This window comes from Hyaena hyaena, unplaced genomic scaffold, assembly GCF_003009895.1.
Source record: "Hyaena hyaena isolate Hyena2069 unplaced genomic scaffold, ASM300989v1 scaffold_768, whole genome shotgun sequence".
Taxonomy (NCBI): domain Eukaryota; kingdom Metazoa; phylum Chordata; class Mammalia; order Carnivora; family Hyaenidae; genus Hyaena; species Hyaena hyaena.
The window spans coordinates 639,057-655,394 of NW_024081403.1; the positions used below are offsets into that span (position 1 = coordinate 639,057).

The 16,338-nt window shown below is 34.3% G+C and overlaps 1 protein-coding gene across 1 annotated transcript in view; it reads left to right on the forward strand.

The window, feature by feature from the left end:
• RNF180 (ring finger protein 180) overlaps positions 1-16,338 on the forward strand; it is a 171,959-nt gene that overhangs the window by 91,048 nt on the left and 64,573 nt on the right. The gene's annotated exons all lie outside the window — the stretch shown is intronic.

Below are 16,338 nucleotides of genomic sequence, written 5' to 3' on the forward strand. Positions count from 1 at the left end.
TTAGGTATTTAATGCATTTTGAGGGCTTTTTTAAAAGTTTATTTATTTTGAGAGAGAGAGATAGAGGGGCAGAGAGAGAAAACCCACAGTAGGCTCTGTGCTGTCACCTCAGAGCCTGATGTAGGGCTTTGACCCAGGAACCATGAGATAATGACCTGACCCAAAATCAAGAGTCAGATGCTTAACTGACTGAGCCACTCAGGCACCCCAGATTTTGAGTTTGTTTTTGTGTATGGTGTAAGAAAGTGGCCCAGTTTCATTCTTTTGTATGTAGCTGTCCAGTTTTCCCATTACCACTTATTGAAGAGATTGTCTTTTTCCATTCTATATTCTTGCCTCCTTTGTCATAAATTAATTGACCATATAAGCATGAGTTTATTTCTGGGCTATTTTGTTCCGTTGATCTACATGTCTGTTTTTGTGCCAATACCATTCTGATTTGACTGTTATAGCTTTGTACTATATCTTGATATCTGGGATTGTGATATCTCCAGCGTTGTTCTTGCTCCAGATTGCTTTTGCTGTTTGGCATCTTTTGTGGTTTCATACTAACATTAGGATTATTCTAAATCTGTGAAAAATGATGTTGATCTTTTTTTTTTTCATTTTCAAATTTTTATGTAAATTCTAGTTAGTTAACATACAGTGCAGTATTGCTGCCGGGAGTAAGAATCAATGATTCATGTTGATATTCTTCTCATCCATGAGCATGGTATGTTTTTCCATCATCTTCAGTTTCTTTTGTTACTGTTTTACAGTTGTCAGAGTACAAGTTTTTCACCTCTTTGGTTAAGTTTATTCTTAAAGTATTTCCTTCTCTTTGGAACAGTTTTAAAAAGTGAAATTGTTGAGGATGCCTGAGTGGCTCAGTCATTTAGGCATCCAACTTCGGCTCAGGCCATGATCTCATGGTTTGTGAGTTTGAGTCCTACGTCGGGCTCTATGCTGACAGCTCAAGCATGGAGCCTGCTTCAGATTCTGTTATCTCGCTCTATCTGCCCCTCCCCTGCTTGCACTCTGTCTCTCTGTCTCTCAAAAATAAATAAACATTACAAAATTAAAAATGAGTGCAATTGGATTTTTAGTTTCTTTTTCTGCTGCTGTTTTGTTAGTGTTAGAACTGCAACCAATTTCTGTATGTTTATTTAGTATCCTACAACTTTATTCAATTCATTAGTACTTCTCATAGCTTTTTGGTGGGAATCTTGAATGCCATATAGATAGTCTCATGACCTCTGCAAATAGTGAGTATTACCTCTTTATAATCAATTTAGAGGCTTTCTGTTTATTTCTTTTATCTGCTTCTCATGGCTAGAACTTCAAATACCACATTGAATAAAAGTGGTGAATGTAGACACTTTGGTTTTGCTCTAGATCATCAAAGGAAGAGTTCTCAGGGTTTTTTTTAATGTTTTATTTATTTCTAGGAGAGCGAGAGAGAGAGACAGCGTGAGCAGGGGAGGGTCAGAGAGAGAGGGAGTCACAGACTGAAACAGGCTCCAGGCTCTGAGCTGGCAGTCAGCACAGAGCCCGACGTGGGGCTCGAACCCACAAACCGCAAGATCATGACCTAAGCGAAAGTCAGATGCTTAACCAACTAAGCCACCCAGGCGCCCCAAGAGTTCTCAGTTTTTATCATTGAATATGTTAGCTCTGGGTTTGTCATCTATGGACTTTATTATGTTGAAGTATGTTCCTCTAAACCCACTTTGTTGGTGGTTGGGTTTTTTTTTTTTTATGAGTGAATGTTTAATTTTGTTGAATGCTTTTTCTGCATCTACTGAAATGATCATATGATTTTTATTTTTTGTTTTTTGATGTTGTGTATCATGCTGATTGATTTGCACATATTGAGCCATCCCTGTATCCCTGGAATAAATCCAACTTGATTGTGGTGGAAGATCCTTTCAATGTGTTGTTGACTGTAGTCTGTTAATACGTTTTGAAGATTTATGCATCTGTATTTATTACATATATTGGCCTCTCAATTTCTTTCTTTCTTTTTCTTTCTTTCCTTTTGGTAGTATCTTTATCTGGCTTTGGTACAAGAGTAATGGTAGTATTGTAGAATGCATTTAGAAGCTTCTCTTCCTCATCTAGGTTTTGGAATACATTGAGAAGAATAGGTATTCTTTAAATGTTTGGTAGAATTCACCAGTGTGGGTCTGGACTTGGTTTGTTAGAAGTGTTGTGATTACTAATTCTGTGTTGTTACTAGTAATTGGGCTCTTCACATTTTCTTTGTCTTCCTAATTCAGTTTCAAAAGATTGTGTTTCTAGGAATTTGTCTATTTCTTCTAGGTTGTCCAGTTCATCAGCATATACTTGTTCCTACTTGTCTCATAATCCTTTGTATTTTTGTAGTGTTAGCTTAACAGCTCTTTCACTTCTGTTTTACTTATTTTGGTCCTCTCTTTCTCCTGTGACTCAGGCTCAAGGTTTGTCCGTTTTCTTTATCTTTTCAAAGAAACAGCTCCTGGTTTTCTTGGTCTGTTCTATTGTTTTTTTATCTCTAATTTATTTCTGCACTAATCTATACCTTCTTCCTTTTATTGGCTTTGGATTTTGTTCTTTTTCTAGCTCCTTTAGGTATAAGATTAAGTTGTTTATTTGAGATTTTTCTTGTTGCTTGAGATAAGCCTGTATTGCTATAATCTTCCTTCTTAATACAGCTTTTGCTGCGTCCCAGAGGTTTTGTACTGTTGTGGTTTTCATTTTCATTTTTCTTCATTTTTTTAATTTCCTCTTTGATTTCTTGGTTGGCCCATTTGTTATTTAGTAGCATATTTTTAGCCTGATGTATTTATGTTCTTTCCTGTTTTTTTCCCCTATGATTGATTTCTAGTTTTATACCATTGTGGTCAGAAAAGGTACATGATATGATTTTAGTCTTTTTGAGTTTATGATACTTGTTTTGTAATCTAACATGTGGCCTGTTCTGGAGAATGTTCCATGTGCAGTTGTATTTTAAGCTTATCTGTTGCCTCAAAGCCACTGTTACTGATTTTCTGTCTATATGATCTGTCCATTGGTTTAAGTGGTGTGTTAAAGTTTCCTACTATTATTGTATTACTATCAATTTATCCCTTTGTTAATAGTTGCTTTATGTATTTAGGTGCACCTGTGTTGGGTGCATAGATATGTACAATTGTTATATCCTTGTGTTGCATCGATCCCTTTATCATTATGTAATGATCTTTTTTTATTTTTCTTACAGTCTTTGTTATAGTCTCTTTGTTTAATAGAATTGTTGCTATCCCAGCTTTTGGTTTTGGATATTTGGTTTTTTTGGGTTTTTTTGTTTGTTTGTTTGTTTGTTTCTTTGGCTTTAGTTTTGGTTTGCAAGGTGAACTTTTTTCCATCTCTTCACTTTCAGTCTGTCTGTATCTTTAGGTCTGAAGTGAGCCTGTTGTGGGCAGCATATAAATGGTTTTTTTTTTTTCCATCTATTGGTACAACTTTCATGGAGATAAAGGCTGGACCAAGCTGTTGGCCTCATATTTTTTAATGATGATGGAATCTCAGGCTGTTTTGATTGCCAGGAGCAGGAATTTAGCGAGAAGCTAAAAAGTAAAAAGAACAAGCAAACTTGGGTTAGAGATGTTTTTGTCCTCAGCCCTCCTGGACAGAAATGATTGTGTGTGTGTGTGTGTGTGTGTGTGTGTCTGTGTGTGTGTGTCTGTGTGTGTGTTGCCTTCCATAAAAACATCATAATAGCGTGCTATACTAAAACAAATAATTTTAGATCACCAAACCTTTTCAGGTGTTATATATAATGTTATGCTCAGTTATGCTATGAACATACTGATAAGGAGATTAAGGAAAACACTATTACTTATTTATATAGACAGGGAAGATGAAACTTAAGTGGTTTGCCCGTTATTTTCTAAAGTCGGTGATAAAGTGTTACATTTGGTGTGTGCATTGGGAGATGCTGGTGCTGCTTTCATTTAGATAGCATCTTCTGGAAAGGACTCTTTAAAGTAATATGTGAGCTGAGACCTACAGAAATAAGAAAGAACCCCAGCCAGTCACAGAGACACGAGAAGAGAGGATTTGAGGAGGATAAAATAGCAAGCACAAAGTTATGTGAAACAGTTAAAAAGAGAAAAGCAAATGCTCTAAATAGCTAATAGCTGGAGTTTATTTAAGCAAACCATATAGTTTCATTATTTACAGCCTTTCAATATATTGTTTATTGTGAGATTTAGTATTAAGGGGAGTTTTAATCTGTCATAGCAAATGAGAATGTATGATATTAATTTTAATGACCATATAATTAGAAATATTATTTTAAATTAAGAGAAAAATATGAAAGAAAGCATATATAATATTAGAGCTTTATTTGAGAAGTGGAGTCATAGGTAATTTATTTCTGATCTACTTGCCATTATTTTACACATTTTCTGCATGTTATTTCTCAACTTCTTTTCAGAGAAAGTTCTCAAACATCTTTCATCAAAAACAGCATTATCCTGAATACTGAAATTCAGTAAAATATTGGTATGCCTTGAATATATTTTTCTGAAAAGTGAATATATTAGACGGGTAAAGTATGATACTGCTTCCAGAGAATCATCCCCTGCATATTTTGTCAAAACTTCTAATATTATACGGACTCAGATTCATTTTATAAATACACTTAAGGGGCACCTAGGTGACTCAGTTGGTTAAGCGTCCAACTCTTGATTTCAGCTCAAGTCATGATCTCACAGGCCCACGAGATCAAGCCCCTCTTGGGATTCCCTCTCTCCATGTCTTTCTGCTCCTTCCCCACTCATGCTCTCTCTCTAAATAAACATTTATTTTTATTTTTTTTAATATTTTTTAAAAATTTATTTCTAGGAGAGAGAGAGACAGCGTGAGCAGGGGAGGATCAGAGAGAGAGGGAGANAAAATTTATTTCTAGGAGAGAGAGAGACAGCGTGAGCAGGGGAGGATCAGAGAGAGAGGGAGACACAGACTCTGAAATAGGCTCCAGGCTCTGAGCTGCCAGTCAGCACAGAGCCCGACACGGGGCTCGAACCCACGAACTGCAAGATCATGACCTAAGCGAAAGTCGGACGTTTAACCGACTAAGCCACCCAGGCGCCCCTCTAAATAAGCATTTAAAAAATAAAAACATTTTAAAAAATGAGATTGTAGCTCTGTATGTATCATGTATGTGTCTCCATACTTCACACCACCTGAAGGTATTAAGTAGAGAGAGTTCCAAAATTTGTAGACCTCTCATAACCACCTGCTACCAGTTCCAAAATTTTTTTGTTGGTGCATTCCTAACCAGTGACATTGTTTTTAATATTGTGTTTCAGACAAAAAAGTAAATATAGTTTGGAACATGCATTGCCACATTGAATTTGAATCTTTTTATATTAAGATAATTTTTAGATTTTCTATAGGGAACATATACTGCTTTTTTCTATTTTTGAATGATTAATGTAAATGCTGCCTTAGTTCATTATTTAACTTAAAAAATTAAAACATTATTTTATAAAAACCACAAAAAGCTAAAGACCGTTTAGCCTGTATTCCCATTCTAGATCATTCTCCATTGTCCATAGAAATGATCATCTTTAGGAGTTTATTTTATAAATCTGACATTCTAGCCTTTTAAGGAAAAAAATTATATATATTTTTGTGTGTGTATATATGCATATACATACATACATATACATGTGTGTATGTACATATATAGGGTGATAATATATAGAAGTATATATCTAGAAGGATAAATATGTCTAGAAATACATAGAGAAAGGAAGGTATATATCTAGAAATATATCCATATAAATATATGGCACTCTTCTGTCTGTATCATTTCTATAAAAGTGGTATTACACTGTATTAAATTGTGCTACAAGTTTGTTCCTATTAAATCATATTCCATTGCCACATTTTTATAATTTTTCTTTTGGTAGGAATTTTACATACAATAAAATATACATATCTTAGATGTTCATTTACTATTTTAACAAATACACACACCTGTGTTTACAGTCTCCACTAAGATGTGAACATTACTTCATTCTAAAAAGCTTTCTTATTCCCCTTCCCAGCTAATTTCTCTCTTATATGCCAGAGCCAACTAATATTCCGATTTTTTTCAATTATAGTGTAACCATACTTGTTCTAGAATTGTACAAGACTAGAATTATGTGCTATGTACTCTTTGATGTAAGGCTTTTTTATTAAACAGGTTTTTTGTGATTAATTCATGATGTTTTATATATAGGTAATTTATTTCTTTTTATTGCTGAATAGTATTCCATTTTAGTATATGAACATACTAAAGTATATTTATTTGTGCCAGCAACTACTCCAGCAAGAAGATTAATAGCATTTGCCTAATGGGGCTTCTCTGTTGTAACTGATGCATCAGATGCAGTGAGGCCCACTTGGTTCTCATGTGTGTGTAACCTGGAAGTGAGAGAGTGTTAATGCCCTATGGGGCACGTTTTGGATCAGTAGGAGATGGGCATCAGCAGATAGATTTTTCTTCCTTCATCCTTCAGCAGACTATAGATCACACTTTATGTTGCTGGGACATAGTAGTTCAGAGCCATCTCCCAAGACTATGCTTGATATTGGTTCAGAGCCTACTCAGAAATCTGTTCTCTTAGATTTTTTCTTCCTCTTGACCTTATTCATTCTCTTTTTCTCTCACACCTGCACTCTCTAATAAAGTAAAAGTGAATAAATCTCTCTCATGGTTTGGATTCTGGATAATCCCAGCTAATGCAGCCTATATGTAGAGGTTGATGTTATTTTTAATCTTTTTCCTTGGGTCACCTGAAATGTTTCTCCGGTGTCTTTCCAGAATGGCAAGTACAGTTTTCGCTTTTAACAATCTTCCTATTCTCTCACTTAAGTCATATTTACTGACCATCTTCTATATACCAAGCTTTTTTCTAAATAATAGGAATAGAGTGGTTAAATGTAATGTTCTTGATTCCTTTCTGATGGCCAGAAATTATATAGAAATGGTTTGAAAGCTATTGATTAGCCATTTCTAGTCACCTCTATTATTTTGCTTCCATTGCTTTGCTCTGACAATAGCAGAAATCGTAGTATTTTTAGAAATATGAATATTGGTATATTTATAATAGTTTTAGATTCAAAGACCTTTGTACATAATGCGACCACAGACTATTTTAGATTCCTAAGACATGGACTTATAAATGGATAATAGAATCTGGAGGACACTTTGGTTCACAGAAAGTACAGTCTCTCAAGTTGGGCTACTGACATGTCAGGATTAGCCCCCTTGGTACTCATCCCATACTGTTTCCCGTGAATCACTTAGAGCCCATTGGAATAATAGGTCTTTAAGTGGGCAAAGGGTGAATTTCCCAATTAAAAATCAGTAAGTTGTTGACAGAAGTAGGAAGAGTGGATCCTAGAGAAGTTTCCCCAACATTGTCCACTAAACCAGACCATATCAGATCTGAATTGTGTGTAGGTATTAGGGGAAGAATAGAAGTAAAGGTGTATTTTAGGCAGAAGGAACAGTTTATGCACAAGTTCCAAAAGCAGTGAGGAATTTGGTATAATTGAGAAAGGATAGATTTTAGAGATGTCAATTAGGGTACTGAGTCAATTCTTGCCTCAAACTAGATGTACTTCTAGACTTTTCAACTACTGATACCAGCAGATTCCATTTTAACGTTGAGCCATTTTGAATTGGGTTTTCTGTCACTTGTAACAAAAAGATTTATAACAAGATCTTGACTTAAGTGCCACTACTTCAAAGAAGCATTTTGGGACCCCAGATTAATTTGAGCTCCTCTGTTTTATGCTTTCTTAGCATCCTTCCATTCTCTTCCACAAGAGAGGAAACTCCATACTGTATCCTCAGAGCCTGCTAAAGCAACTTGTACATAGTAGGTGCTCAATAAATATTTGTTGAGTGAACCAAGTGACAAAAGCCTGAATGATAAAGTAGCAACAAAAATAAAGGGAATCATGGTTAAGGAAGTCCAGGGGAACACTGGAACAGTTGAAGAACTAAACTTGGCAAGGATTAGATGTAGGAGGTGAGGAGAAGGAATCAGATCTGAGGGAGAAGTAAATTCAAGTTAGAATATATTAAGATTGGAGTCCTAGTATGGTGATTTACAAAAGGCAGTTATAAATTTGTATTGGAGATTAGAAGAAGGATAAGATTAAACCAAGATTTTGGTGGCATCAGCATGAAGGGAATAGATACCGAGGACAGTATAAAGGGTAAGTGCACGTAGGGAAGTAGAAAGCACAGAAGACAACCTTTGTAAACACCATTACTGAAAGGACATTGACAGAGAAATGCATATATAAGAAGTCATTAACAATGAATAAAATGTGAGATATCCATACAATAAACAATTATTCAGTTATAAAAATGAATGAAGTACTGATACATACTATAACAGAGATAATCTTTGGAAACAGTAAATGAAAGGAGCCAGATACAACAGGACGTGTATGATTTTGTTTATATGAAATGTTCAGAACAGGAAAATCTATGGAGACAGAAAGTAGATTTGTGGTTCTCAAGGGAGGGGCATGGGGACAGGGAAGAGAGAAATGGGAAGTGACTGATAATGTGCATGAAACTTCTATTTGGAGTGGTGGAATTTTTTAAATATTAGATGGTGGTCATGGCTGCACCACCTCATAAATGTACCAAAACCACTGAATTGTACACTTTAAAATGGTGAATTTTAGAATATGTGAACAGTATGTCAAAACAAAAAGTCAGTAATAGGCAGAAAGTGTATGCAAGATGCACTTAGAGGAAAAGGTAGATAAAGCAGATGGACAGTTACAGGGAAGCCAGAAAAGACCAAGGAAAAGTCATTCCCCCTCCCTCCCTCTCTGTGTCTCTGCGAAAAAGCAAAATGTGTTCCACAGAATAAATGCATTTGTAGTCTTTAAGAAACTGAGTAACTAGTGCCTTTTAATAATGTGGTTATGTATGAGCAACCATAAGCATAAATAAAGATATAATGTCTTAATAGTTTCCTTTTGGAGCTAACCAATGAATTGGAATTCACATTTTTCTTCCGTTAAGTAAACATGGCAGAAGATTTTATAAATGAAGTGAAAAATTTCCAGGATTATTAATGTTAGAAGTATTACAAAGCAAGACACTCTTCTTTTCAGACAGCATAGTCATATTTTTAGTGTATATGATTATTAAGTTTAAATGTTTGTACAAAAATATGCATCATTTATCATTTTATAAAGATCTAATACCTTGTGTAGAATTTGTAAGATTTTTCAAATAAGTGCTACCACATCCTTGGTTTTCAAACCAAAACCAGAAGATATTCTCAAAAAATGACCATCACTACGAAATGTTGCAAACACTTTATTTCAAATGCCAAAAATGGGGGTGGTGAGCAATACAACTTATGTAAAATAAGTCATAAGATTTTCTATAAAAAACAGTAAAGTTTAGAACTCATGTGTCCTCTAAATAGAGCCAGAAATGGCAGAAATATCTTCTTTAAATTTTGCTGAGGAAAGTTTACCATTCTAATTAATTGCTTTTAGTACCTGAACCAAACCTATTTGCAAAAATTTATAAATTCTTGCCTCAGCATTTGGAATTGTTCACTGTAAATGTGGATCATTTTCAGTTCTTTCCAGGTAAGGGCTGTTTTCCTTAATTTTTTCCTTTATTTTACTTGATTTTTGAATTTTAGAAGTAAACTGATTATCATTTTGTGTTAATATTCATATTGATTAGGAAAGCAAATAAGTTGTGCAAAGTTGCATTGTCCCAGAGCTTTTAATGGGCTAAATATAATTCTCCCAAAAGCCAGTATAGGGAAAATGATAACATCTACTTTTTGGGAATTTTGCATATTATACATTCATCAATAAATAGGATTTTATTTATCAAGCAACATGGGTAATGAATGGTTTCTTAACTGTTTCTGATAGCCTGGGCAGTACTGAGTATTATATTAATGTGCAAACATACAGAGAAGGATGATGTTGAGTGGAAAAAAATATTCTAAGCAGTTTTAATCACCTCTCAGAGGCATGTAAAATTTTCATTTAGTCTCTCTCTTTCTACGAGTATGCTAGTAGATTATAGGAATAAATATTGGGAAGTTTCCACTCAAACTTTCGAATTTTACAACCCCATGATTTCTGGTTTTTCCTTTACCATGGGTTGTAGGGATTTAGTGTGTTTATTCTTTTATTTAAAAAAAATTTTTTTACGCTTTATTTTTGAGAGAAAAAGTGAGAGACAGAATGTAAGCAGGGGAGGGGTAGAGAGAGAGGAAGACAGAATCCAAAGCACATTCCAGGCTCTGAGCTGTCAGCAAGGCTCGAACTCATGAGCCATGAGATCATGACCTGAGCAAAAGTCGTACATCAGCCAACTGAGCCATCCAGGCACCTGTCTTGCTTTTTATTTTAAATGAAGTTAGTTATTACCTATTAGAACTTTAAATATGAAGCTGATTGATTTTTCTGTTGATACTATGATGTAACTAGATGTGGCTTTTTGAAGGAAATGCTAATCTCTCTCTCTCCTTCCTTACTTTGTGTCACCATTTTTTTTTTTCATTTTAGAGCTTTTTATTTCTTTGGATCTCAGATAGATGAGGCTTGCCATAATTTAGACCCTGCATTATTTTTTCCCTAAATTATCTTGCATAGTATAATCACTGATGAGATTATTGTCAATATTGCTAATTTACTAAATGCTTGCATATTTCTGTAGTATCTGCTATAGGCCTACAGCCCAAATCACCTTCGCTTTCTAACTCTTACTACATTAGTTCTCATACTTTCTGGTCTCCAGATATCTTTAAAATATTAAAAGTTATTGAGAACCCTAAGGAGCTTTCATGTATATGGATTATAAATATTTACCATATTATAAATTGAAACTGAGAAAAATTTTAAATATTCATACAAAGATAATAACAAACCATTATATGTAATCATGACATATGTCATGATAAATAATTTAATCAAAACAAAAATTGTCAAGAATGGCATTGTTTTTATTTTTTTCAAATGTCTCCAAGATTTGACCTAATGAACAAAAGATGTAGTGTCACATCTGCTTCTGCGTACAATCTGTTGCCATATGCTGTTTTGATTGAAGCATGTGAAGAAAATCCATCCAGACACATAAAAATGGGAATAATATTACAATAGCTTTTCAAGATGATTTTGGAAAGTTGTCTTTGATATTATACCAAAACTTGTCAAGTGCCAGGTTATTCAAGTCTAGTGACAATATGAAATCTGACTCTTGATGTGAATGTTAAATACTCTTTTACATTAAAATTCATTGGTCTGTCTTTATACTTTGATTCATTTATTCATGCATAATTCTGTAATATGCATGCATCATTTTATAATATCATGCATTAGACATTTGGAGACTCTTGGCTTTCTGAGTTATACAGCTCTCCTAAATGCTGTCACATTTCATTAGGCACTATCAAAAAAATTGGTAATACTGTCTCTTCAGAAAAGTCTGTAAGTACTGGGAAACTATAAATATATAGAAGTTTTCCAGAATTTTGATTTTTTTGCTTGAAAGCTCAAATTCTATCATTTTATTTGTGGCAGACACTATTTGTTTCCCTTGAAATGACACATTTGCCTTGTTCATTTTTGTGAAAGTGTCTGCCAAATAACCAATTCTAAATAATCAATTTTCATGGCCATTGCTTATTACATAAAGATGATATTATTCCATGGAAAAAACAGCTGATTCAGCTCACAACTAAAACAATAAAAAAGGTTCTTTTTCTTAAAATAACCATTATGCTTTGGTATGCAACAGAAATGCATTCTGTATACTTCCTGTTTCTCTCACATGGAGAATTAAAAGATAAATATTCAGTTAATCAAAGTTAATCTTTTTTCTGGTTCATCAAGGGCATTCTTCTTTTTTTAAACGTTTTTAATGTTTATTTATTTTTGAGAGAGAGAGAGACAGAATCTGAAGCAGGCTCCAGGCCCTGAGTTGTCAACACAGAGTCCAGCGTGGGGCTCGAACCTAAGGACAGCAAGATCATGACCAGAGCTGAAGTCAGATGCTTAACTGACTGATCCATCCAGTTGCCCCAAGGACTTTCTTGGCATAAATTGGCTTTTGGCTTTTTCTTCCTCTGCCTGTGGTGGAATACACACACACACACACACACACACACACACACACACACACAAATTAGGTAAAAATTTTAACTTACTATCATTATATTCATTGCTTCCTTGGGGACAGTTTTAGGTAAAATAAAATTACTAATGTCAACTCATACTTTTAAAGAAAATAGAATTATAAAAATATATTTTTAAAAAAGAATAAATATGTAACACTGCTGGAAAATAAGACTGCATAACTTGAGTGGACCACATTTCAGGTATATCTAAGGTTGGAAGGCAGTTTGTATTTATTTAGAAAATGAAGCAACTTGTTTTTTTAAAGGCCAAGGAATAAACTGATATAGAATAAAGAGCAGTTCTCATTATTAGAGATCTGGAGTAACTTCAAGAGCAATTAGAAGGAAACGAATGCATGTTGATAGGTGAAAGAAGCTAGTTTGAAAAGATCACATCCTATGACATTCTGGAGAGGGAAAACTATATATAGACAGATCGGTAGTTGACAGGGGTTGGGGAAGAAGTAAAAGGGATGAATAAGTGGAACACAGGGGATTTTTAGGGCAGTGAAACTAATCTATATGATACTGCAATTGTGGATACCTGACACTATCCATTTGTTAAAATCCATAGAATGTACAAAACCAAGAATGAACCCTAATATAAACTATGGACTTCAGTTAACAGTAATGTATCAGTATTGTTTATTAACTTTAAAAATGTACCATAATTATGGTACCAAAAGGTTAAACTGTGTGTGTGTGTGTGTGTGTGTTTGTGTGTGTGTGTATGTGTGTGTGTGTGTGTGTGTAAGGAGATATGGGGGGATTGTCTATTTTCGGTACAAAATATCTGTTAACATAAAACCACTTTTTTAAAAAAAGCCAAATATAATAGATATTATTAAATATAAGGACAACAGCAAACGTTGACATTCCAGGTATTGTTCTGAATGCTTTATATATATAATATATATATATATTTACATATTTTATATATATATATAAAAGTACCTAGCTCACATTTGTTGAAAACGAGTAAAAGAGTTTATATATATATACACACACACACACATATATATACTCTTTATATATATGTTTTTATATATATCTATATATTTATATATAGTGTATATATATTCTGAATGCTTTATATATATATACTCTTTATATATATGTGTGTGTGTGTGTATAAACTCTTTTACTCTTTTCAACAACTGTGAGCTAAGTACTTTAGTATCTCTACCTTACAAATGAGAAAAATAATACACCAGGGAGTTAAGTAATTTGCATAAGGTCACACAGGCAATAGTGTCAAAGCCCAAATAGGCTCTGGAGTCTTGCTCCTATTCACTGCCCTACTAGCACTTATTAAAAAATAGTAAGTTAAAGGAATGCGGCCAAATAGAGCAGTAACCACAGTATTGTAAATGAGCCCAATGGCACTGCTGCTTGTTGTTATTATTCCTAATAAAAACTCTTGGTCTGTTCATTTTTATGCTAATTTTGACTGATTTTTGAAGCTTATTGCTTTATATTATTTATTAATAATATAACTTATTATATTCATTTTATTTTCTCCTCTTCTGAGACTGGAAGCCCCTAGAAAGGAGTGTGAGAGACTGAATGTGTTTGTTCATTGTAGGGCAGTTTCCATGGGTCAAAAGTAGTTGTACTTCGGGCACTTGTTATACTCATTTGCTAATTTTGAGAACAATCCTTGAAATTTTACTTCCCTGTAGATCCTATATAAATTTGTCTTTTTCTTTTAACCTACATGATAATCATCACCAGTTCACATTTATTATTTGCTAGGATGTTTTGAAGTACACTAACTCACTTAAGAGTGTGATAGTGAAGAGTTAGTGAAGCTGCCCCAGATCCATATACTGGTTGCATTCAAATCCTAGCCTCATCCCTAGAGTTTGAGTTAGTGAGCTCTCAATTTCTTAGTTTTCTTTATTCTAAAAGATGATGACAGTAATGGTACCTGCTTCATAGGGGTTTTGTGTTAAGGAAATTAGTTAACATGTATGACTTTAATTGTCTTATTTCTAAGTCCCAAAGTATTTCATGGTGAGCATAAGATAAATGTTTAGCTTCATGGCAAATGTACTGTGTAAGAATGGACATTTTATGCTGTGTTCGTGTCATTTGGGTTTATAAATAGGTATTTCTTTTACTGTCTATTGTCTCTTAACATCCATTTGTTTTTGGATCTAATCATAAAAACTACACAGAGGAAAATTAGGATCTCTCTCATACAAGTGCTTGTTTATCTCATCTCCTCTTAATATTTTTCTGAATGAATAGCCTCCATCTTTTTTTTTAATTTTTTTTTAATGTTTTATTTATTTTTAGGAGAGAGAGAGAGACAGCCAGCGTGAGCAGGGGAGGGTCAGAGAGAGAGGGAGTCACAGACTGAAACAGGCTCCAGGCTCTGAGCTGGCAGTCAGCACAGAGCCCGACGCGGGGCTCAAACCCACGAACTGCGAGATCGTGACCCAAGCGAAAGTCGGACGCTTAACTGACTAAGCCACCCAGGTGCCCCAGCCTCCATCTTTTAACCGTACTTCCTAGGAAGTGGTTTCAGAACTCATGTTGCCCTGGCCTTTGGTGTTTCTATGGATAACTCATTTCTCTGTGTTCCTTAAGGTACAGTGAGAGATGCATAAACCAATACCATACTGCACTTCAAGTTTGATTTGCTTTCTAAGTAACTACATCATACACTGAGCTTCATTAAGTCAGTTAAGATCCAGATAAAATCCCTAGCTTTTCTTCACATAAATTGCTTTAGATAAATTTTATTAACCTTACAGGCTTGCAGTTTATTTTGGAGTCTTTAGTTAGGAATTTCTATATATCTGTTAAATTCAAGCTTGATTTCAACCCAGCTACCTATGGAGATGTTTTAAAAATCTTGATCCTGCCAACTGGTTTAGCCTAGTGTACAGTTTTAGATTATTTGCTAATGGCATACCTTATTCCAGAAAGGATTTCGGTTCTTAACTAGCCAGCTGTCTTTCCTGTTCCCTTCCCTACATTTCTGTTAAGCATTTCTGGGGTCTTCATCTATGACAGTTGAAATATTGAGGAGGTGAAGATGAGTTCATAGACATACCTATTAAAAACCTCTTTTTATTTTGGCAGTGATCTAATAATGAGTAATTAATTCTTAAAATATAACTGTTCAATGAACGGGAATGTAAATAAAAACTTAAAAAATGTAACTATTCTGGGGCGCCTGGGTGGCTTAGTCGGTTAAGCGTCCGACTTTCGATTAGGTCATGATCTAGCGGTTCATGGGTTCGAGCCCAGCGAAGAGCTCAGTGCTGACTGCCAGCTCAGAGCCTGGAGCCTGTTTCAGTCTGTGACTCCCTCTCTCTCTGACCCTCCCCTGCTCACGCTGTATCTCTCTCTCTCCTAGAAATAAATAAAACATTTAAAAAAATGTAACTATTCATCCAAATTTACTACTGTTAAACAACCTTACATCTCTGCAATTTGGAGATATACCCACTGGAATTCTATCCTTGAGGTACTTTGTTTTTCTTCTTGTATAACAGAATTATTACTAGATATGTGCACTTTTCTGGATTAATGAAAACTCTTAAACCTTTTTAACTCCTTAAAACATCATGAATTTTACAATATATGTTATTTCTGTTTTGAGGATTGATTCACTTAGCTCAAATAATAGAGGAAGAGTTCCAGCCTCATTTTCTATTTTCAAACTTATATCAAGTTTATTTTCAAAATATTACTGTCTTTTTAAAGAGCAAAGATTTTATTTCCTTGTGTATTTTAATGAAGTCTAGTTACTTTTGTTGTATATATAAAGTACTTTATAGAAATAAAATTCTGCACAAATATCTGGGTCACAATTTAAAATGCTTTAAGAGGTTTCATAAATGATGTTGTTTTTTTTATGCCATGGGTTTCTTCAAGGTTAATTAGTTCAAATCTCAAGGCACAGTCCTGAGAGTCTAATGCAAGCAGAATAAGCTGGCACTATGAAATAAAATTTAGGTAAGTCAGCATCTATGTCCATAGATGTTTTTATCTGGGGTACCCAGTTCAGTACTAATCATTTACTTATACCTCCCATTTTGCAAATATCTTTTAAGTTTAGGAGAGAATATTCATGTATCAAAAATGAGCAAAAAATTATGGATTCTATTGCCTTTCCTACAGATTTTCTTTATTACCGTTCAAA